General features: G+C 37.2%; 2 pseudogenes; both read right to left on the reverse strand.

The window, feature by feature from the left end:
* Positions 1-9,416: 9,416 nt before the first annotated feature.
* LOC123230506 lies at positions 9,417-10,527 on the reverse strand (annotated as a pseudogene).
* An 11,307-nt stretch (positions 10,528-21,834) lies between these two features.
* LOC123232494 lies at positions 21,835-22,863 on the reverse strand (annotated as a pseudogene).
* Between the last annotated feature and the right edge of the window lie 280 nt (positions 22,864-23,143).

Raw genomic sequence — 23,143 nt, forward strand, 5'->3', positions numbered from 1 at the left:
CTGAATTGCAAATCAGATTACTTATAATGTACAGTTTATTTTAATTAATTGTTCCTATATAATGAATTGATTTTTTTAAATATATAAAAGTATATGTTCTATTGTGGTTAAAGTCCAGCTCTAGGATGATGGAGAGGACCTTGTCCTGATCTGTTGGGCCATTGAATTTATTATACATACACTGATTGAAGGAAATGGAAATGGTAATCCTGTAAAAAAAATATTTAGGTGGAGATTAAAGATATTTTCAAGTGCTAGAAGACTGGATATAGAAATGCTGAAGAGGAGAATGGATTAAGGTGATAGAGTTGTAGATTCCAGTATAAAGTGAAGACATCATAACAGAGATGATTCAAAATGCAATGAATTATCCCAGGAGGTGTTGACATGTGCAGCAATGAACTTTAATTGGTGACTGAGATCATATGGGGGTTTGGATGCTCAAATTCTCTTTGAAATATGGATTAGATTAAATGCCTTCTGAAGTCCTTATATCTCTCAAATCCTTGTGTATTTTTCACTTCTCTAGGATAGTCATTTGTGTCATGGTGGGGCTTCAAGGTGAGTAAAATTTCAAGTTTTTGGAGGAACCATTGTCAAGGGAGATTTCTGCTCCTGAATATTGGCCAGATCTGATGATTTTGGAGAGACTTTTCACCTCTGATATTTTATTCTGTTATAAGTCTCTACTACCAAATTACTGTGATAGGGAAGTTGGTATAGAAAGGGCGGAAAACTTGTAGGCAATTCATGGCAAGAGACAGTACCTAGAAGAGATTACTCAGAACCCTAACTTGTGCCAGGATTAGACTGCATTTCCCAAGGTTATAGTAATCCACTTACAGTGAGTATCATGGTTAATAGCATTAGATTTTGAATCAGGAAAACCTCAGTTCAAATATTTCTCAGACACTTGTTAGCTATGTGATTACCTCTTCATACATGAAATGGGGACAATAATATTACCTCCTTCAAAGGTCTTTTGAGAATCAAATGTGATAATATATACAGTGTTCATATATATATGTATGTATATATCCATTAAGATTATGGGTCTTACAACCTCTTGGTCTGTTATGTCTGAGGGTTTCTGATCTTGCCACTTCACAATGACTTCTGCCTGAAGCCCAGAATCACTTCAAGGAGAATTATACCTGATGTAAAAGCATGTCTCAGCCCCAGGGTCCATATAGCCACTTGCTGGTACAGGAACACCCATGTTTCACCAGCTGAGGAGGAAGAAATATTATAAACAGATAAATTAAGCTTCTCAATTAATTCAAAGTTTGTTTAGTCCCATGAGCTTTACCAGGAATAGGGAAAGAGATATAAAAGCATATTTTCCCTTTCTATTTTGGTTCTCCTTTTGGACTCAATGACAGAGGTGGAGATGCCTCAGGCAGAGATGGTCCCAAGCAATTCTCCTTGGCTGAGGATGAAGACTGATGTCAGGGAAAATGCAGAAACTCTTAAAAACAAGAATATTAAGAAAGTTTCTAATCTAAGAAACAGTGATGCTTAAATACTCCTCTCCTTCCATCACTCCCCCAAACAAATGCCTGGCTGATGTTTATTTGTGTTTCTGTAGGCACATAAAATCGGTCTTGGCACTCAGAGGTGATTTTTCAGATACTGGACATTCTCCATCATGACAAGACCAAAGAGGTGACAGTGTGCTAGACTAACCACTAATTGACTACCTGTAAGCTTGGGACTTTAACTGATATTCACAGAGATGCTGCCCACAATTCAGAGAAAAAATTCCTATATGATTCCTTTCCTCCTGGTAATGCTTTTACAGCTCTCAACTTCTGTGCACAAGACAGAGAAGCCTCTTTGTTTCCTAAAAACCAGTCCCAGCCTTTCCAGGGATGGAGACCTAGTTATTGGGAGCTTTTTCCCCATGCATTCTGTAGAAGTGAGTAATGACATAGGAGAAAGTCTTTTTCAAAGTCATCCTGACAAGAGTTGTAGAGATTACAAGTAAGTGTCTGCCTGATTATCTCATGAAGTTCTCCTTATTATTGTGATGCTGACAAAAATGCTGAGAGCTGGGACTTCATCCTATTTTCTTTCATATTCTCTCTGGGATCTGTGTCAGATCTAGGTATATGATTCAACCAGCTGGCAGTGCCTTTTGATTGATCTAATGGAATTTTTTAAGTAAAGCATTTTGTAAATCTCAAAGAAACTAATGAATACCAATGAACCTCAGTTTCTCCAGTATAAAGTGGAGATAAAAGCATCAACACCCCAGGGTTTTTGTGAATCTCAACAGAGATCACATATGAAAAGTGATTTACTAACTCTATAACTACTAGCTATTAATAGTATTATTAACTTCTCTAGGACTCAATTTCTTTCCATGTAAAATTGTGCCTAACTCCCAGGGTTGTGGGGGTGCCTCATTAGTATCTTCTGTCAAGTTCAGGCCCCCTGCATTACTGACAGCTCTCTGGATGGTTGAATTGAAAGTTTTATTCTTCCTTTACTACCTCTGGGAAACTGTGGAAACATAGCAATTATTTAATGTGTCAAAATTCAAAATCAAAAGAGAAATGGGCAAGAATATGGCCTCAGGAACCAGAGTTTTGGCTTTCCAAATCCAGAACCTTCTCCAGGGGTGTTTGTGTTCCAGTAGTGTCATGGTGAAATAACTTAGGAGTTCTAGAGCTAAAAGATGTACATGGCTAGGAGATGTGAGCTGAATGAGAATGGGAAACGTTTGACTAAAATGTTTATCTATTAACCACTATTTACTAAAAACTATTATTTTAACTATTTAAAAATAGTCAATGTATGACTGGGCATTTTCTTATGAACTTCTGTTTCTGCATGTCTGCATCTACCCTTCTATCTCTTTATCCATTATAATCTGTTTCCTGTTTTCTCCACTCATCTGCCTTCCTTTGCTTAGTGGGTTGATCTTCAGTCAATCATCAAAATATGGAAACAGTTTCTATTACATCATATTATACTATATAATTCTCTTTTTATATTCTCCTCCCTTATGTGTAAGTTTATTTTTCACTTCCTGCTCAGAATTTATCCTGGTTGAGAGCTGGGGGTGGTGGGTGCTGTTCCCTCCACACCTGATGAGTTTTTAAAAAGTGCCTGGAAAACTTCACTTTGACTGATTTGTAGATAACAACAGGGAAGTGGTTTTTCATGGGGCAAAACTGCCTTGCAATCCAAATTCTAATGGAAAGGCACAAGAATATGGGAATGGTTTGCCTGAAGAGTCAATTATTCAAGTACTTCTTTAGCTCCATTGCTTACCAGGCACTGTTCTAGGAGCAGCTGAGAAGAAATCAGCACTAAGAAATTAACCATCCCAACTTATCAGGAATTTATATTTTAATTAAGGAGACAATATTTTCATATAAAATGCACAGTGCATGAAAAGAATCTCTATTAATATACTGTTATTTTCAATGATATTAATTGTATTGGAGTTTGTGTGAGTCCATTTCATGTTTTTCTGGCAAACATAATAATGGAGAGGTTGGTTTGTTACTTACTTCTCCAGCTCATTTTACATATGAGGGAACTGAGGAAAAAAGGGTGTTAATTAACTTGCCTAAAGTCACAGAGCTGAATTTGAACTCAAGTCTTCTTGATTGTAAGCCTGGTATTGTTTATACTGACATAATATAGAATGGAAGCAAGAGAAGTTGGGAAGATCAAGATTCATGTAAAAACAGCCTCCAAATTTGTGCTTAAGCCATAACTTAAACAAATACAGGGTCTTTAGGAACTGAAAGGAAATATTTGTGCATATATTGTTTCTCCAATTAGAATAGAAGTTCATTCAGGCAGGGAATGTTCCTTTTCTTTTTGTCCCCAGGATTATGGAAGGTCTGGAACATATTAAATGCTAAAAAAATGTTTGTAGATCGAGTGTAACAAATTTTATTTGTGTATTTTGTTCTTAGTTTCCTACTCTCTATCACTCAGGTGGCTGCGCAAAAATTACCAGCTGATTCTGGTCCTGGTATTTGCTGTGGAGGAGATCAACAGGGATCTCAATCTGTTACCCAATATTTCTAGCCTGAGATTCCATGTTTACAATGCCTACCACAGTGATGAGAGAACCCTGGAGAGCTCCCTGAAGTGGCTGTCTGGGCAGGGCCAGCTCATCCCTAACTATAGCTGCTTGTGGCAGGACCAGCCTGTGGGTATCATTGGAGGAGCCACATCAGCTCTGTCTGTCCAGATGGGGACACTGCTGGAGCTCTACAAGTTTCCACAAGTGGGGGATACTGAGCCAATCACCTTCTGTGCTTTTCTGAAACCACTCAGTCTTGGGAATCATAGAGTATCTTTTAGTAATGACCAGACAGTAATGACTGAAGATAGAATTTATTATTTAACTTTTAGTGTGCTTAAGCATCCTAGAGATAAGCTAGAGCAAAGTGCCTCTCTCTCTCCAGCAGAGTCTGAAGATGTCCCTGTGCAGCTGCTTTCCCAAGGTCAAACAGCTCCTTGCAAGCAGAACTAAGACAAGAGCCCAAATGCCCTGACTTGTAGTTCAGTAGTGAGTATGATATAAAAAATTTTAAATTTAGATGACTAGAAGGATATTATTATTCTCAACAGAAATAGGGTAATTAGGAGAAGGGAAAAAGTTCAGGAAGGCTTAGTTTGAGGGTGGGGAATAGTGAGTTAATTTGGGAATGATGGAGTTTAAAATGAATTAAGATGTAGGACATTCAGTTTACAATGTCTAATAGTCAACTGGTGATGCAAGACCTGAGGCCAGGAGAGAGGGTGGGGATGGAAAAATAAATACATAATGTTATTAATGTAGAAGTGACAAGACTTCTAATTGTATATTAGGGAGATTAAAGGAAGGTAGCCTAACATGACTTTGATACTATGAATGTGTCATATGTAAGAATAAGTGGCTGCCTTGAAGAGAAAAATGAAAGTATGTAAAAGGAGGAGTTTGGAGTGAGACTTTTTTTGTCATATATATATATATATTTATTTTTCCAATTATATGTGAAAAAAAGTTTAAATTTTCATTTTTAAAAATTTTGAGCTCAAAATTCTTAACTCCCTTACCCCTAACTTGACAAAGTGAGTAATAAGATATCAGTTTTACTTTTGCAATCATGAGGAATATATTTATATTATAATTCTGTTGAAAAAGAAAACAGACCAAATAGGAGAAAAAAAATTATAAAAAATGTTAAGGTTTCCTTTGATCTGCATTCCTATTTGTCCTACTCTTTATCTGAAGTTGGACAGAATTGTTTTCCTCATATGACATTTTTAATTAATCATGGATCTCTTAAATTCTAAGCATTATGTCATTAACAATATTCATTATTATGAATATTACAATATTAATATTACTATATACAATGTTTTACTGGTTTTCATCATTTCACTTTGTATCAGTTCATGTCAATCCAGGACTGTTCTGAAAGCACCCTGTTCATTACTTCTTAAAGCATAAAAACATACCATCACAATCAAAATGTTAATTTGTTCAGCTCTTCTTCATCTGATGGAGATCTCTTCAATTTCAAATGCTTTGCCACCATGTAAATTTGCATAAATATATAGTTACTTATTGGTCCTTTTTCCTTTTAAAAAAATCTCTTTGGGATATAGACCTAATCTCACTACTTCCCTATCCCTAACCTCCTCCTTCTCTATACTTTTCTTTTTCCCTTGAAGTCAACCACTTACTTCTCCCTGTAACCCATGGTCATAATCTCATAGTCTACCGTATCTACCTCTTCTTCTTTAATCTCTCTTTATAAATATCTATATTTATAATCTCATAATCTCTCTCTATAAAGTTAGTGGCCAAGTCATATCACTTCTACAAATATAGCTAATCAAAAGTTATGCACAGTTTTGTACCCCTTTGGGCATTTTTTTTTTCAAAATAGTCTTCAGAAGGATAGAATCAGTTCACAACTCCATCAACAAGCATTAGTTTCCCAATTTTTCCACATTCCCTCCATCATTTCTTATGTTCCTTTTTGTCACATTAGCCAATCTGAGAACTATGGAGTGATACCTCACAGGCATTTTAGTTAATAGTGTTTGAGAGCACTTTTAAATGACTATAAATCACTTTGATTTCTTTTTCTGAAAACCATTTGTTCAAAACTTTTGACCATTTATCAACTGGGAAATGCTTCATGATTCTGGGCAAACTCTGTCTTGTCATTGAGCAGTCTTGGTCATTGCCACAACTACATCCTATTTTTTTGTTCTTCGTCTTGTCACAGCTCTATATATCTACTTTTTAATCCAATGATACCCCTCCTAGGTCTGTATCCCCAAAAGACAGAAGGTAGGGGAAAAAAACCTACTTGCACAAAATTATTTATATTGTCTGTTTGGTTTTGTTGTGGCAAATAATTGGAAATCGAAGGGATGATGATCCATTTGGCCATGGCTGAAGAATTGATCACATAAGATTGTAATCAAATACTATTGCACCTTAAGAGAGGACAACCAAGATGATGACCAAAAACCTGTCATTTTTTAAGGTTTTGCTATTGATATGTCCAATTATCCTGCTGGTTTTCCTAATATTAAACCAGTCTTCCATTCCTGGTATGAATTTCACCTGTTATAGTGTATGATCTCCTGACATATTTCAATAATCTCCTTGCTAATATTTTATTTAAAGTGTTTTTATTAATATTTTTAGGAAAATTGTTGTATAATCTTTCTTGGTTTTATCTCTTCCTCATTTATGTATTATCAAAATATTTATATCACAAAAGCAATTTGTTTTGAATCCTGCTTTCCTTATTTTCTCATACAGTTTATAAAAGATTAGAATAAACTGTTCATATATTTGGAACAATTCACTTGTAACTACATCTGGCTCTGGGGATTTTTTTAGGTAGCTTATTTAGGGATTATTCAATTTCTTTTCATTTTTCTTTAGAATCTTTTTCTAATATAAAAGTATTATACAAGTGTGATATTTCTTCTAATCAGAGCCATTTATGTTATTGTATATATTTATCCATTTAAGTTAGGATATTAGATTTATTGTGTACTTCACTTCACACAAGTTCATACACATCTTCTTAGGGTTTTTTCTGAAATGATCTTATTTGGTTTTATTTAAAAGTAATAATATTCCCTCATATTCATGTAACATAACTCATTCAATTATTCCCAAACTGATGAGAACCCTCACAGTAATTCATTGACTCCATAAAAAGAACTGGTATAAATAGTTTTCTATCCATTGGTCTTTTTCCTTTTTTTTAAGTTCTTTTATGTTTATGCAAAATAGTATTGTCATTGTATCAAAGGATTTGCAAGATTTAGGAACTGTTGAGGCATAGTTCCAAATGGCTTTCTAAAATAGCTCGGGGCCACAATAATGTGTCAGTTTTGCCACATCCCCTCCAACATTTGTCATTTTCTTTCATTGTCAACTTTGCCAATCAGATTAACATGAGGTACAACTTCATAGTTGCTTTCACTTACATTTCTGAGTTCCAAATTCTTTTATTATTTTTTTTCTGCTCAATATGCTTTTATTCTCCTTTTATCTTTGCAGTCACCTTTGAGTAATCATTGAGTAAACAATAGAATGGAATGAAATAATATTGTCATATGTGCAAATAGATCTAAAACCCCTTAACAATTATGATAAGGCAGTTATAAGTAACTTTTCTTAGAATTTACATTTGCTGTTTTAAGTACAATTTAAAGAGCTGCCCTATCTCAGGAATGCTAGGAAAGAGACATGGCATGGTTCAAGGAGTCCACTTCCTTGACAGTATGCTCCAATTCTGAAAATCCAAAGGCTTTATGAGTTCGGTACTATTAAGTCCCAGGTTAAGCAGAAGGCCAGTTTGGCCAAAAAATCCTTGAAACCCAATAGCAATTTTTACCTCTCAATTAATTGACAAAGTCCTTTCTATTTTTTCTCTCCATTTTGGTATTCTACAGAATTTTAAGTAAAGCGCAGTTCCTGTTTGTTTGTTTTCCTTTTGATTTTCAAGTTTTTATCTTTATAGAAACAAGTCTCATCATCACTTAAGGTGAAGTCAAATGAGAGATGGGTAGAGTTAGTTAACAGTCCAGTTTAATGGCAACTTCATAAAATATTCTAGCCGGAAGAAGCCCCAGAAATGCAAAACTTAAACCAAATATATGTACTGGATGCATATGAAACTCCTAGAACTGGGACTATTCTAGGATACATCAGCCTCAGGCACATTCTGATTATAATTGCCTGCGAGGCACCTCCCACTCTCTACAGACCATCAGATTGTGAATTGGTGTCTAGACTAATTCCTAATTAGTCATTTCAAAAACTAGAAGTTTCAAATACTCCAAAGTCATACCTGAAGCTTTCCCCCTTTAAATAGCAGGAGATTGGGGGAAGCTGGGTAGTTCAGTGAATTGAGAGGTAGGCCTAGAGATGGGAGGTCCTGGGTCCAAATCTGACCTCAGACACCTCCAAGCTGTGTGACCCTGGGCAAGTCATTTAACCCCCATGGCCTAGCCTTTACCACTTTTCTGTCTTAGAACCAATACACAGTATTGATTCTAAGGCAGAAGGTAAGGATTTTAAAATATAAAACAAATAGCAGGAGATTAAGGGCAAATAGCATATAATCAAACCATGGTTTTCCTTATAGATAAGATGTGTAATGCATAAATATATGGAAATTAAAATTCACTGTCAGTTTGTAGGAATAGAGAGATAAGGGATAAGGGAAAATGCAAAATTGTCTCTAAAAGGAAGAGAAGAAAATCTAGCCATGAACCCTGGGAAAAGATTCTGGAATAAGAAGGCACTGAAGAGGAGGTTTGGGAGTTAAGTGACACTTAACAGATTTTCCTGCACTGGGCTGGGAGGGAGAACAGCTGCTCCAAAGGCTCTTGTAACCTGACCAGTTTGTGGAGAAACTTGGAGATTCTTTTGGTTTGGAAGATACCTTGGAGGTGATCTGGTTTTCCCTGCAGTGTTGAATCAATTTGGCTGAGGTAATCCAAAGATTTTAACATCTGGGACTTTGGTTTTTTTACCTAAGAAACCAACCCCAGGCTTGGGGAAGGACAATCCACTTGTGAGTCCATACTCAATAGCCTGTTTAAAGACAAATAAGGTTAGCTGACTTAACAATCTGGGATACTTAGTCTAGATCAGTGATGGACAACCTTTTCAAAGAGGGGGCCAAAGGAAAGGAAATGCTCATCTGTCAGTCTGTTTCTAAGGCAACTCTTTTGAAGTTTCACTGTATTGTATCCTATTCATTTATTCTTCAGATTAGGAATCATGTCCAGCAACAAGATAGAACATTTCAGGGGGCTGCATCTGGCCCACAGGCTGTAGCTGGCCCATCACTAATCTAAATAGAAAGTGACTGTCTCTGCTCACATATACTGCTGGCATTCATTGTAATCTCTGGATTTCATTCTTTTACTCTTTGTGACTTTTTTAAAGAAAATGCTGCTTTCCCTTCTTCACTCTTTCCATCCATTTCCTCATCACTCCACTCCCAGCCTCCATCTTCTTTCTTGTGAACACGGCCACTCAATCCAGGAACCCTTCTAACCTTTTTGACTCTTTGTGCTATATCTTGTGTTCTTGTTAGCACCTTTTCAATCAGATATTCCCTATTCTTGGCTTTCTTGAAGAATTTGCATTTTAAAAGTTCTGCTGTGCTGAGCCTTTTATAAGGATCTTTTTGAAGACAAAATGAAAGTTATTTTCTAAAGGACTTCCCATATTTTTCATCATTTCTTTGTCTTCCACTTCTGTTTCTAAAGTGGGAGGCTCATTGTGCAATGTCAACATTAACTTTCCTAGGAGGATATGTGTGATAAGGTACAGATCCTGTCACCAATTCCATGGCCTTTATTCCAAAGCTCCACACATCAGCCTTGAAGTTATAGCCTTTCACCTGTTCCATGACTTCAGGTGCCAACCAGCAAGGGTTGCCAGCCATCAACTCCCATTGCCAAGGCAGCACTTACCCCAGAATCTGCTATTTACACCAAACCATTTGGCTCAAAAGAATATTTCCAGCCTTTCAATCCCTGTGAATTTGACCATTTCTCTGGAGATAATCAAAGCCTTCCAAAACTTCTTTAAGAATTGTAGCTATTATGGATTCTTCTAGGACTCCATTCTTGTGCTCTCCTCAACAGACAATATACTTAATGATACCCAGCATGGATCTTCCACTTAATGATTTCATATTCAATGAAAAGTCTTCCTTTACAACCCAAGAGGTGTACTGGGTCACCAGGTTGGGATGGCTGCACTGGCTCCTGGCTTGAATTTCTTTTAATAGTTTATCCATGCTTGCATGGCATTTTCTAAGTTGATTTGTTTTATTGTTATTCATTCTTTGCAGGTTTGCATAGGGCAGCCTTGACCACAGCAGTAGAACCTCTGCCTGTTACCTCCAGCAGCTCACATGGCTCCCTACAGATGGAATATCTTGGCCTACCCAACCAACCTGTCCTGCACTCCACCCCTGCCACTGCCACCAACACCACTTTTGCTAGCCAGGCCATTTGTGTAGCAGCACTCCCAGTTTATGTGCATTCTTAGTTTTTTTTTAAAACTCTTACCTTCTGCCTTAGAACCAATACAGTGTATTGGTTCTAAGGCAGCAGAGTGGTAAGGGATAGGCAATGGGGGTCAAGTGACTTGCCCAGGAACACACAGTTAGGAAGTATCTGAAGCCAGATTTAAACCCAGGACCTCTAGGCCTGGCTCTCAATTCACTGAGCGACCCAACTGCCCCCACATTCCTGGTTCTAATGATCATTATCCATTCCTTCCTTAAAACTACCTAGTTATTCCTTTAATTATTTATCTCTTTGACAGTAAGTATTCTTCCAAAAAAGGTGAATCTATTTCTCAGATATCTTGAAAATGAACCTTTTATCCAAGAAACTTATTTCAAAGACAATCCTACCAATTACATATTTCTATTCTAATTTTCCTGCTATCATTTCTGCAAAAATTTTATAATTTTATGTTCTCAGAATTCCCAATCTGTCATCTATGGTCATTGATCACATGTTGATCATGAGTACTTTCATGATCCACTAATCTAAGAAGTATTTTTTTATTTGTTCCAGAAATGTATTTTTCTATGTTGTCCTTTATGTTTAAAGTATACATCTTCCTGTAGGTTATCTTGGCAAATTGTGTATGATTTTGAACTATATAGCTTTTTACTATAAGACTATTTTCCACTTTTCATAGCACTTTTTATGAATAGTAGGTTCTTACCTTTAGTAGCTGAAGTCTTTAGAGTTATCAAACTTTGTGGTACTATGATAATTTACTTCAATATGTTGTATAGCTCATCTATTCCATTAACTAACCTATATTTATCATATACTATCAAATGGTTTCAATGATTACTACCTCTCAGTAAAGTTTGAGATGTTATTACTAGATCCTTGCTAGTTATTTTCATAGTTTCCCTTGAGATTATTGATATTTTTCTTCCACATCAATTTAATTATTGTTTTTCTACATATGTGAAGAGATTTTTTAGTAGCTTCATACCAAATAAGTAAACTAATTTAGATATTGTTGTAAATTTAAATAGGGAATTCTTAAATCCACCACCTTTCTTCTAACACAACATAATTTACTCATAATTTATACTTTGCTGAAATTTGCTCAACAATATAGAAGGTGCAGAAACCAAAATGCCCCATGTTTCTTTCTCATCCAGATCAGCTATGGGCCTTTTGATTCAAAGCTGAGTAACAAAGCCCAGTTTTCTTCTCTCTACCAGATGGCCCAAAGGGACTCCTCCCTACACCATGGTATTGTCCAATTAGTGGTACAATTTGAATGGACTTGGGTAGGTCTGGTGACCACAGATAATATGAGAGGTGAAGAATTCCTTTGGAACCTAAGAGGGGACATGATTAAGCATGACATCTGTCTGACTTACACCGAGAAGCTCCCAGTCAGTGAGAGAAGACACACAGAATCTCAAGATATGTTCGTGCCACGTATCTTACAATCCTCAGAGTCATCATCATCATTCATGGTGACACAGATTCACTCATGATCCTTAGATACTCACAGCCTATTCTTCATTATATCCTAAAGAAAGTCTGGATCACCACTTCTCATTGGGACATAACCATGAGACACCAGTGGAATGATGGGCACAGTTTCCATGGAGCACTTTCATTTTCCCAGATGACAAAGGACATACCTGCTTTCAAGTTCTTTCTCAGCGTAATGAACCCTGCCCAATACCCAGAGGACTCTTTACTCAAGGACTTCTTGTTCTCAGCATTCAAAGACTTGGAGAAACTTGAAAATGAGGAATTAAATGAATGCTCCCCCAATGCCTCCTTGGAAACTCTTCCTCTACACATTTTTGATATGGCAATGTCTGGTCTGAGTTATACCATCTACAATGCTGTGCATGCTGTGGCCAGAGCCCTGCATGAAATGCTCCTGGTGACATCAGAGAGAGAATTTCTAAGAGATGGAGAAACCTGGGTGCCTCAGCCATGGCAGGTAACATTAAGGGCACAATCTGTACTAGCTATTGTTCTGGGTACAGCTTATACATCAATGAATCAAGGAAAAAGAAATTATGGGAAAGAAATTATGTACATATGTGAATTTAATCGAAATAAATACAAAAGGGAGACAATGTCTAATCTAAATTTTGTCTAAAAGGTTGAATAAATGCATTCTATTAAGAAGTAGTCAAGGGTAAAATAGAGGGGCAGGAGATAGAGATATCATATAGAATTCAAGCCATAGCAAAAAGAATGGCTAGTTATAATGTAGTGTGTAAAGAAAATAAGATGAAATATAATGACATTTTTTTTCATGAAATGGTATCTAAATGTGATGTCTCTTGAACACAAACCAAACTATTAATATGAACCTAGACCAAGTGTGGGTTTTAGATCTTTGTGAATTCTTTGCCACTTGTGTTACTTAGAATTTCTGGGGTTCCATTTTAGAGGTATTAAACCTCAAAATATGTAGATATATGTCAACTTCCTGTGGACATGTGGGGGACTTTGAAACTACATTTTCCATGGTCCAATGGGTTTCCTGTTTTGGATGACATCTTCAAGGTAAAGCCTGGCTTTAAATATTGGGAAGTCAGTTTTGACTTCTTCTTGGCTACCTGAGCTCGTGCTCTTCTGCTACACAGACAAGATGAGGGAAGATAGGGGAACGTAATGACTTAGGCAGCAATTTGAAATTTTTACAGGCTCATGGTCGATTTTATTCTACCAACAAGGGCCTAAATAAAATATTAGTTTTCCTCATAATACCAGCCTTCATCATTTTAAAAAATAACACAGTCTAGAGTGATGTGTCAGCACTACATGCCAGGATGAATGGAATCTCTAACTTAGATTTCAATTAACATCTTTTTAGCCAACATTTCTTCAACATCTAATAGTGTCAAGAAAAATCAGTGTCCTTCCTCCTGAAACCATGAAAGTATATCATAGAAAACAGAATCTACTGTCTAGACTGGTTCTTACAGAAACCAAGATATTTATTATTCACATGAAACAAGAGCACTAACTTCAGGCCATGAGTACTGGGATCGCCTATATAGGCCATATGTCATACTTTGGTAAGACCCCTGTCTTTGGGCACTAGGCAGCAATTGATATTTTTCTTCCCTTTCAGCTCCACAATTTTCTGAAGAAAATCCACTTTCACAATAATATTGGTGACCAAGTCTTTTTGCATGGTACAGGAAATTCTGTAGTCCATTATAACGTTTCGGAGTACTTGTTTTTTCAAAATGGGACTGACACTCTGGTTAAAGTGGGACAGTTTATTCCAAATGCTCCCTATGGTCAAGATTTTTTCATTCATAAAGAAGCCATATTGTGGGGCTGGAATGAGCTGAAGGTCAGAAACAATCTCAGTTTTAATTCAAAGCTTCCAATTCAAAGCTTCTTATTTCTTAGGTTAACTAAACAAATAACTTTAAGGTTAAAATCCTACATAAATATTAAACATTCTTATTAATTCATATATAGCCATTTTTGTAGAGAAAATCTTCATCTAGTTCCGTTTTACTTTTTTTCCCCAGGAAGACTAAGAAAAAATAGTAGTAGTCAATACACCCAATTTTCCCACACTGTGCAATATTTCATAATCTGCATTGTTACATGGTCTATTTATTTGACTTCAGTGAAAGCAAAGTCATTCATTCTCTTGAAGTTTTCTCTAATGACTTCAGCTAATTTATTTTATAAAATTAACTACATTCCTAAATATTCCAAAACAATTTGATTTGCCAAATTGTATTTACGAAGACTGTGGGATTTATTCTTTATGTTTCATAGAAAAATGAATTCCATCACAGCCTTTGAGTGCCTTACATCATATGTGAAAGACAATTAATGTTCATATTTTAGTTCATTATTCTGCTTTTTTTAACCATTAGGGTTTTAAAAGTGGTCATAATTATACCTAGAATTATAGAATATTTTACCTGAAAGAGACCTTTGGAGTCCAACAATCTCTTTTTTTTTCAAATGAAGAATCTGAAACACAAAGCAGAGCAGTAGCTCAGCCAAAGTCACTTGGCTACTCATGAATAGGAATTGAAATTATATCTCTTGAATACATGTATAGTGGGTATTCTCTTACATATGCTCATTGACTAATTAACCTGGAAGAAGTTCAATAGCTCATTAATAAAATAAGATTCATTGCCTTGGCTAAAAATTGACACAATTCTCAAAAAATAATCTACTTCACCACATGTTGTTAAGGTGCAGATCCTTAATGTATTTTCTTTTCATCTCACTATTCATCCTCCTCATGCTGTATGCAGTGAAAGCTTTGGCCTTGGATTCATGAAAACCCCATGGGAGGGAGAGCATGTCTGTGGCTTTGACTGTTCTTCATGTTCAGAAGGGGAGATTTCCAAACAAACCAGTAAGTATTGCAATGATCTTTCCTAAGCAGCCCACTAAAACATAAAAAAACTTGTATTTGGCTCTTGAGGTCATATAGAATTCATGGGAACCTCGATGAAAGAGTAACAAGTATTTTCAAAACGTAGGTAATCTGTGCAGCTGTCAGGGCAATTTGGGCAGTGAGGAGGGATAATGGGGAAATAGGTGATTATAAGGTGATTGGAGGAGTAATGAAGGTAAGGGAAGGTATATAGGAGATAATGGAAATGGAGTAGATAGGAGGGCAGCAGGCAGCTTAAACAGATTTATTCACTGAGGCTTGAGACAGAGGATACAGGGAGGAATTAGGCTAGTAAGAAATATTTAGATCAAGGCTGGGGTTTTTCTCTTGTTAGTTTCTAATGTCTCTTGAGGGAGGAGTTGAAAAGGCTCCTCCCTGCCTGTGAAACTGATGGCTTCAGGAAGTCTTGGGTAATGACTTCCTGCCAAGATGGATGCCCACAGTTCCCTCAAGAAATAAAAAGAAAATGATTTCTTCCCTCTTTATCCCTTGCCTTAATCTTCAATACAATGATTCACCAGAGGCTTTGAATAGGTAACAAAGGGGATTTATCAATATCAGGTTAATCAGAGGGAAAGAGGTTCAGGTTTTCCTAACTGCTGTTAGTTAGAGGGCTGATGGTGGGGGATGGGACACAGGTGAGGTTTAGACTGAAAGAGTCTGGCTATTCCAGTCAGGAAGGTTTGAATGCCTTTTAAGTAAAGCCTTTGTCAAATCACTAAAACTAGGGGTGACTTATCTGAGGATGCCCTATTTGCCTACAGAAACTAAAACCACAATATTCAATCACCAAGCCCTCCCTTCTTCTCAGAGCACAAAGGGAAATTCAGGGGAAAGGGAGGGATGTAAATGAAGAGAGATCAGGGAGAGGTCCAGAGAAATCAGATAGGTCTAAATTTCCTCAAGACAAAATAAGCACAGGCCAAGGCTGAAGTTAAAGGCCAAAGCTGAGCTGAAAAGATGAGGCCAACAGCCTAAGCCAGAGCTCAAAAAGCAAAAGCCTCCAGCTAACGTGAAAGCCAAAAGGCAAAAGCCTCCTTAGTTGGAACTTCAGCCCTATTTATAGCCTCGGGCTTCCAACTGTCTTTCTGAAGATTCTAAAACCTCTAACTGCCTTTTTGTCACCATTTGAAATTGCAGAAGCAAAAAGCTTCTGTTAGCCAACTTGCATTAGACAAGAAATACAGCCACAAGGGATGCTCATGGTTTTCTTTCTCTTTGTTCATCTTATGTCCTTGGTGCCCTCCATATATTATACAACGTGATATGGGGATGGTCATCAGCTGGATTAATATGTAGGATCATAGATGTAGAAGTGGAAGGAACCTCACTCATTAGCTATGTAGTTCAACTCCTTCATTTGATCAATCAAGAAACAACCAAAGAATGAAATGTGACTGCTGAGACTTGTTGGAGTTATATGACTTGCCCAAGTTGATATTGCAAAGAACAGATTTTGGATATCCATGTAGTGTGAAAATGGGATTGACTCTCCCCTTCTTACTTTTAAATTTAATCAATAGAAGCCAATACCCCACTACATAACAGTTAAGTAGGAAAAGTTTACACACCCTTATTAAAGTGGTTTATACCTTCAAAAGCGACTGATTGCCCCCTTGGGCAGTGTTAAACAATTTGAAAGCCTCTAATTGGTCCTTGTAAAGTTGAGGATGGAACAGGAAGTGACATGAAGAAGGGTCTTTAAAAGTAACAAAAATTTCCTCTGAGCACCTTCTTTGCCCTGAATCTGGATTGTGGAGGAGCTGGGACTCTGGCACTTCAACTACATGTGGTTGGGCAGCTCTTGGATCTTCTCCTTTTTTGGAGACACTACTTAGGTGAGTAAAAAGATGACTCCTTTCCTGGACTCTGGAGAGATGAGTTTTCAGAGAGGCCTCCTCTTCTTGGAGGAGGCCACCTGAGCATTCATCACTGGGCCCTCTGGCTGAGGGCTAATTTGCCTGGCCTGGTTTGAGCCAGGAGCTGGAGCAAACATTTATTGTGTTAAGTTAGATAATTTCTCTATCTTCCTTAACATTCTTCTCCTTTCACTCCTTCCCTTCTTTTTTGCAAATAAATGACTAAAAATAATTTTCCCTTGAGATATATTAATTTTCATAATATCAGCAAACACATTCTCTTATATTTAATCAAACCATAAATTAAATCCCTATACTAGTTACTCTTAGGCAGTGTTTTCCCCACAATACTGTTGTTGCTGTTGTTTGTTCTTTCTTGAAGAGAACTAATGACATCACCAGATGATGTCTAGACTTTCCCATAAACTGGATTTAAGTGACACTGAGTTAAACAAAATGATTACTTTCACTTCCTTGTCCAGAGTCATTGAAGTAAAATGATAAGGCAAAATCAGGATGATGGGGCATGACCCCAAAGTTAATAGATGATACAGACATCATTGATATCTGTCCAATTTCTGAACACTCTATCATAGCTCCTACTTTTGTCACCTTCATAGTCATGGAAAAAATTATTTGTATCCACCCATTCCAGCAGAGGAATGACTTACTCATTTGGGGTAAACACCTCTATAACTAACTAATACATTGATGACCCATTAGTGATCTTCAGCCTGGTTTTGTTCAACTGCTAGTGTTCATGCCACAGCTTCTTGGGCTCAAGTGAGAATTGACTGCCAGGTGAACACCAAAGGTGGATAATGAATTTTAAGAAGTCTCTGCAAGTCTTCATAGGAGCGATGCTAGCCCTCCTTGGACATCCACACACCTCAAAGTACACTTGCTCTATTGTGGTATACTGGATAGAGCACTGGACACGGAGTCAGGAAAACTTCAAAGTTAAATTATATTTCATATACACAGTAGCTGTGTGATCCTGTGTATAACATAACTTCCATTGGTTTCCATTTCCCTATACTGGTAATATGATAAGTTTAGATGGCATAAGAGGTCCTTCTTATCTTGTCTATGATTTGAAAGGCAATTAGAAAAAAAGAATAATTAATATGGGGTCAGAGGACTAGGGTTCAAATATTATCTCTGCTACTTATTATCTGTCTGACCTTGGGGAAGTCATTTCATTTTGTGGTCCATAATGCCTTTATTTCTACAATTAAATGATTGTTACAGATGCTATCCACTATACATTATAGGACAAAATCTATGATCTTGTTCAGATTACATATGTATTAAGAAGGAAATGGAGATATTCAGGGCCTAAATTTTGTAACTGAATAAGATGTTGTAGATGAAGGTATGTTTGAAGAAGGTACTCTCAACTGACAGAGGTTCAATCACAGAAAGACTGTGATTCAGGAAGTAAATTCAAGGTGGGAGTTTTACTACTTTAGGTGATTAATAGATGGAGAAAGTTAGCCTGAATTTGGGGAATGGTGGGATGGTCAGCTCAGGAGAAAAACTATATCTGGATGATTGAGATGAAAAATAATAAAATAATAATGACCATCATGAAGATCTCAGTTTCTATACACTATGTATTTATCCTTTATACTTAAGATTTCATTTGATCCTTACAACAACTCTTGGAGATATTTTCCTTTTTTAAAATATAAAGTCATGGGGGCAGCTGGGTAGGTCAGTGGATTGATAATCAGACCTAGAGATGGGAGGTCCTAGGTTCAAATCCGGCCTCAGACACTTCCCAGCTGTGTGACCCTGGGCAAGTCACTTGACCCCCATTGCCCATCCTTACCACTCTTCCACCTAGGAGCCAATACACAGAAGTTAAGGGTTTAATAATAAAACAAATAAAAATAAAAAATAAAAATAAATAAAATATAAAGTCACACAGGCAGATCATAGGTGACATGCCTAGGGTCACTTAGCTAATAAGTGTCTGAGGCTGTATTTAATATGCAGGATTTCCTGATTCTAGACCCTACACTCTATCCACTACAAAACCTAGTAAGGCATCATAGTCAGAGCAATATTAGAAATGAGTGAATGCTTGAAGGAGAGATTATGTTTGGTTGCCTTTATATGTGTGGTGAGGTATGACATAAACTTATGTGTGGAAATGGATTATAATTTGATATGAGACAGGGCCCTCTAATATTTCTATACATAATTTTTGTCTCCACCAAACAGCTGTTTATACTGGATACCCTGAGGAAGGAAATTCACAAGGAAAATCCCCTTCCTATGCCACTAATTATTGAAACAATTATAAACTGTGAAATCTAGTCTTAGATGTCATTTGAATAGAGAACAATAGAGAAGTCTGCCAGTGCTCAAATATAGCCACAGAGTCACTGTGGCTTTCTAGTGACAGGTAAGCTACTAGAGTAATGTGGTACAGGAAGGTGGCCCATGGTTCATAATCAAAATCAGTTTCAAGTCAAGTCAAAGAGAAAAAGAAATTTCCAATTTAAGTATAAAGGACTATGACTTTCTATCAGAGCCAGATTTCCAGATTAGACACTTAATATCAGTCCATTTATTCCTTGATACATTTTTGAAAAGACAATCTGATCCTGGGAGCATTAGGATGGTCTGGCCATCTCTTTAGATGGCCGTCATCATTTAGAGCTTATGGCCATGAGTCATCCTAATGAAGAGAGACATTCTAGTCCCTGAATCCCAGTAATGGAAAGCCAAATACATAGCAGGTGAGTCTGAAGAGATGAAGTATGAAATGTGATAGCAGAGAAAATTCTAGTGATGATAGACACAGTGGAGATGCCCAGGAGTGCCAGAACAGACAATGGCTGACTATCATCAGAAAACTGCATATGTCTGTGTCCTAGGCAGCCATTTGCTATTCCATGGCCTAAATCCTTCTCTACCAAGGATGAAAGTCTTCTGTTAACTCTACTGAACTCTGATGTGTCCTTCCAAGTAGAAAAAAATGGGAAAGGCTGTCTGATCTGATTCCATTTAGTAGGACAGCATAAAATGGAGTCCTACATAGTTCAAATTGAACAACTCCTCCACAAAATTTCACCAGTACTCTATGAAGTACCAAGGGACATATCCACATGCTTCCCTCAAACTTTCTGTCAAAAGCACTGGGGACACTAATATACTACTGGGGGAACTCTGAAATGATCCAACCATTTTGGAGAACTATAACTATAGTGTTATATGTGTATATATGCCTTTTGATCCAATAATACCACTATTAAGTAAATTTCCTATGATAATCATGGAAAATGTAAAGGATTCTTTATTTTCTAAAATATTTATTTGAGTTATCTTTGTGATATGAACTTGCTGGAAATGCAAGGGATGTTCATCAATAGGGTAAAACCTAAACAAATTTGTTATATGATTATGATGCAATACTACTGTACCATAAGAAATGATGAACAAATCATTTAAAGGAAATGGAGAGAGCTAAAAGGAGTTATGATGAATGAAATGAGTGGAACCAAGAGGACATTATATATAGCATCAGAAATACTGTTTGAAGGACTTGTGTATGTCCACCTCCAAAGGAAAAACTGATATATAGAAATAAAGGAACCATGATTTTACATGTAAATATATATTTTTATCAAAAAATGCTTTCCCTAATGGAGCATAGAGAAGGGAAAGAGGAAGTTACCTAGGCATTTTTGTGCAATAATAGAGTAGTAAATATTTTTTAAATCACCTGATGCTCAACTCCCATCAGCTCAAAAGGGAATTTTCCTCAATAATAAATGTTGGGGGAATCTTGATGGTTATGTGGATGAAGAGTTAGAACGAGAGATGTAGGGTTCTGTGTTTAAATATTGACTGAGACCCTTCCTGGTTGTGTGACCTAGCACAGGACACAACCACAACTACCTAGCATTTTCTACTAGTATGCTTTGGGACTGATACTTAATATCAATTCTATGAACATAAAGGTTTAAAAATAGCAAACTTGCATTTTTTTACAGAAAAGTAGTCAAGATAAAATGAAAAGCCATAGATAGTATAAGGAGAACTGGATTTGAATCTTACTTTTTAAAAATCCTATTTGTTTGACTTCCTGGAAGACATTTAGGTTAGATTTTTGCTTCCTCCACTATAAAAAGAGGGTAATGGACAAGATTGTCTTTATTTTATTTTATTTTAACCTGCAAAATTTTGTTTTATTCAGAATCAGCACAAGTGCATAACAAAGTCATCTGGCATTTCTCTTATTCTAAAAATCATCAACACAATACAAATACTGGCAATTCTGTTATTCTAGAAAATAAAACTTCCTGGCACCTAGACATAGAGTTGGTATCTAATACCCGACTCTACTCCCAAGAGATCAACTCCATGAAGTTTTTAGTTTAGTCTATTTAACTCTTACCAAATTGAGGAAGATATTACAGTTTTGTTGACCTTATAGATGGGTTAAACTCATTTTCCTACCACCTTATAGGCAGTTATTATAAAATACAAGTACCTAATGTCCCTAGTTTGGATCTCTTGGTGACTCAGGAGCAATTTTTATGAAAGTAAAGTGGGATAACAATGTAATAGCCAGAAAAGGAGTCGGAAACTCCTTACTCAAATTTTAGGCATGGGGAGAAAGGGATAAAAAAAGAGGGAAAGAAGAAAAATGTAAAGTCAAGATTTAAATGGTCCCCAGTTATTTTACCTAGTCAAGGGGGAGAGATCTTGGATCACAGTGAATGGTATTCCTTGTTGCCCTCATTAGCACAGGCTCCAGAGCTGTCTTTTAAGCACAGTCTGGAGTTCAGTTATTTTAGATCACCAGTATTAAAAATCTGACTAATTAACCTAACAGCTATCATTTTGATTACTTCAACCCATTTGATTACTTTCAGTTCCTTGAAACATATATATCCCCTTTAATGAAGGGGAAACCTGAGTCACCAAAGAGGCTTTTGGTTTATCTCCATTATCCATGCTCTTCATCCAGTAGGGCCAGTGTGAACCTCCTTAGGCCCCAGAAAGACTGAACCAAGTAGTGTGGTTATACTCTTCACCTGGCTGGAGCAGTACACTAGGAAAATGTGGCTTATTGACTGCATCTGGCCAGTTCTGGGTCTCAAGGTCAAAGCCTGAGTGTTTGGGGTACACAGCACCCCCTTTCTCTTCAGTGTTCCATTCAGAAAATTGGCCGTGTAAATCTGAACCCCGGGTTGAGTTGTATATACTTCTAGTGTCCATCCAGTCGGAGGATGACAGACCCTTGCACAAAAACACTTCTCTTGTGAGTCCTTCAGACAGAAGTTATGGTCAAAACCACTGATCTGGAATTTCTCAAAGTGCTTTCCAAGTACCAGGGACTTTCTCAGGTCAAATGCAGTCCCCTGCACAGATTCCACTTTTCCAGTTGGGATCAGAGTATCATCCACAGGCAAATAAGCTTCAGCATCTATACAGATTTCATGATCATATATATTTGGAGAACCCTGGCCTGCCAGGTTGAAGAAGGAGTGGTTGGTCATGTTGACAGTTGTAGTGCTGCTGGTCTGGGCTTTGTAATTCACTGTTAACTGCACCCCCATCAAGTGTGTACTTGACCCAAACTTTCAACTCGCAGGGTAGCCTTCCTCATCATCTGGACTGATCCTGGAGAATTGAATGCCTTTTGTTAACACCTGAGGGGTCCAAAGGACCTTTTCAAATCCTTTAAGTCCTCCATGTAGACTATTAGGTTCTTTGTTAATGGCCAACTTGTATCCCTTCCCAACTATAGTGAATGTCCCTTTGGCAATCCCAGTTAGCCACTCGTCCAACTACTGCTCCAAAGTACAGATGCTTTTTGAAATACCCTTTGAGCTGGGAAAATCCCAACACCACATCCGAGAATTTCCCATCCCTGTCTTTCACCTCCAAAGCAGTGATGATGCAGCGTAGGGAGATAATCTCCACCCTCAGCAGGTCTGACTGCAGCTGGAAGTTCTCTACAATCCCTGTTCCATCTGGCAGGTTTCCAAACACACTCCTGATCACCGAAGCCATGGGCAGAGGGGGCGGAAAACAAGCTCCCAGCCCAAAACAACAAGCTGCATATTGGGTGCCCTGGACACCTAGGAGCAGAAATTTCGCACTGGGAGGGCAGGGGAAGGTTCCTTTATAAAAGAGAGGTTAAACTCCTCCTCGCTCCCTCCCTTTCTCCCTCTCTCCCTCCCAGATTGGATGGCCAGCCTAGGATCACTTTAGATCTGTCCAGCTCCTGGATTTAGGGTTACTTTGCAGGAAAACCTAGATTACCTTTAAGGTGTATGTGTATTGAGGAACC

This window comes from Gracilinanus agilis, chromosome 1 (genome assembly GCF_016433145.1).
Source record: "Gracilinanus agilis isolate LMUSP501 chromosome 1, AgileGrace, whole genome shotgun sequence".
Taxonomy (NCBI): domain Eukaryota; kingdom Metazoa; phylum Chordata; class Mammalia; order Didelphimorphia; family Didelphidae; genus Gracilinanus; species Gracilinanus agilis.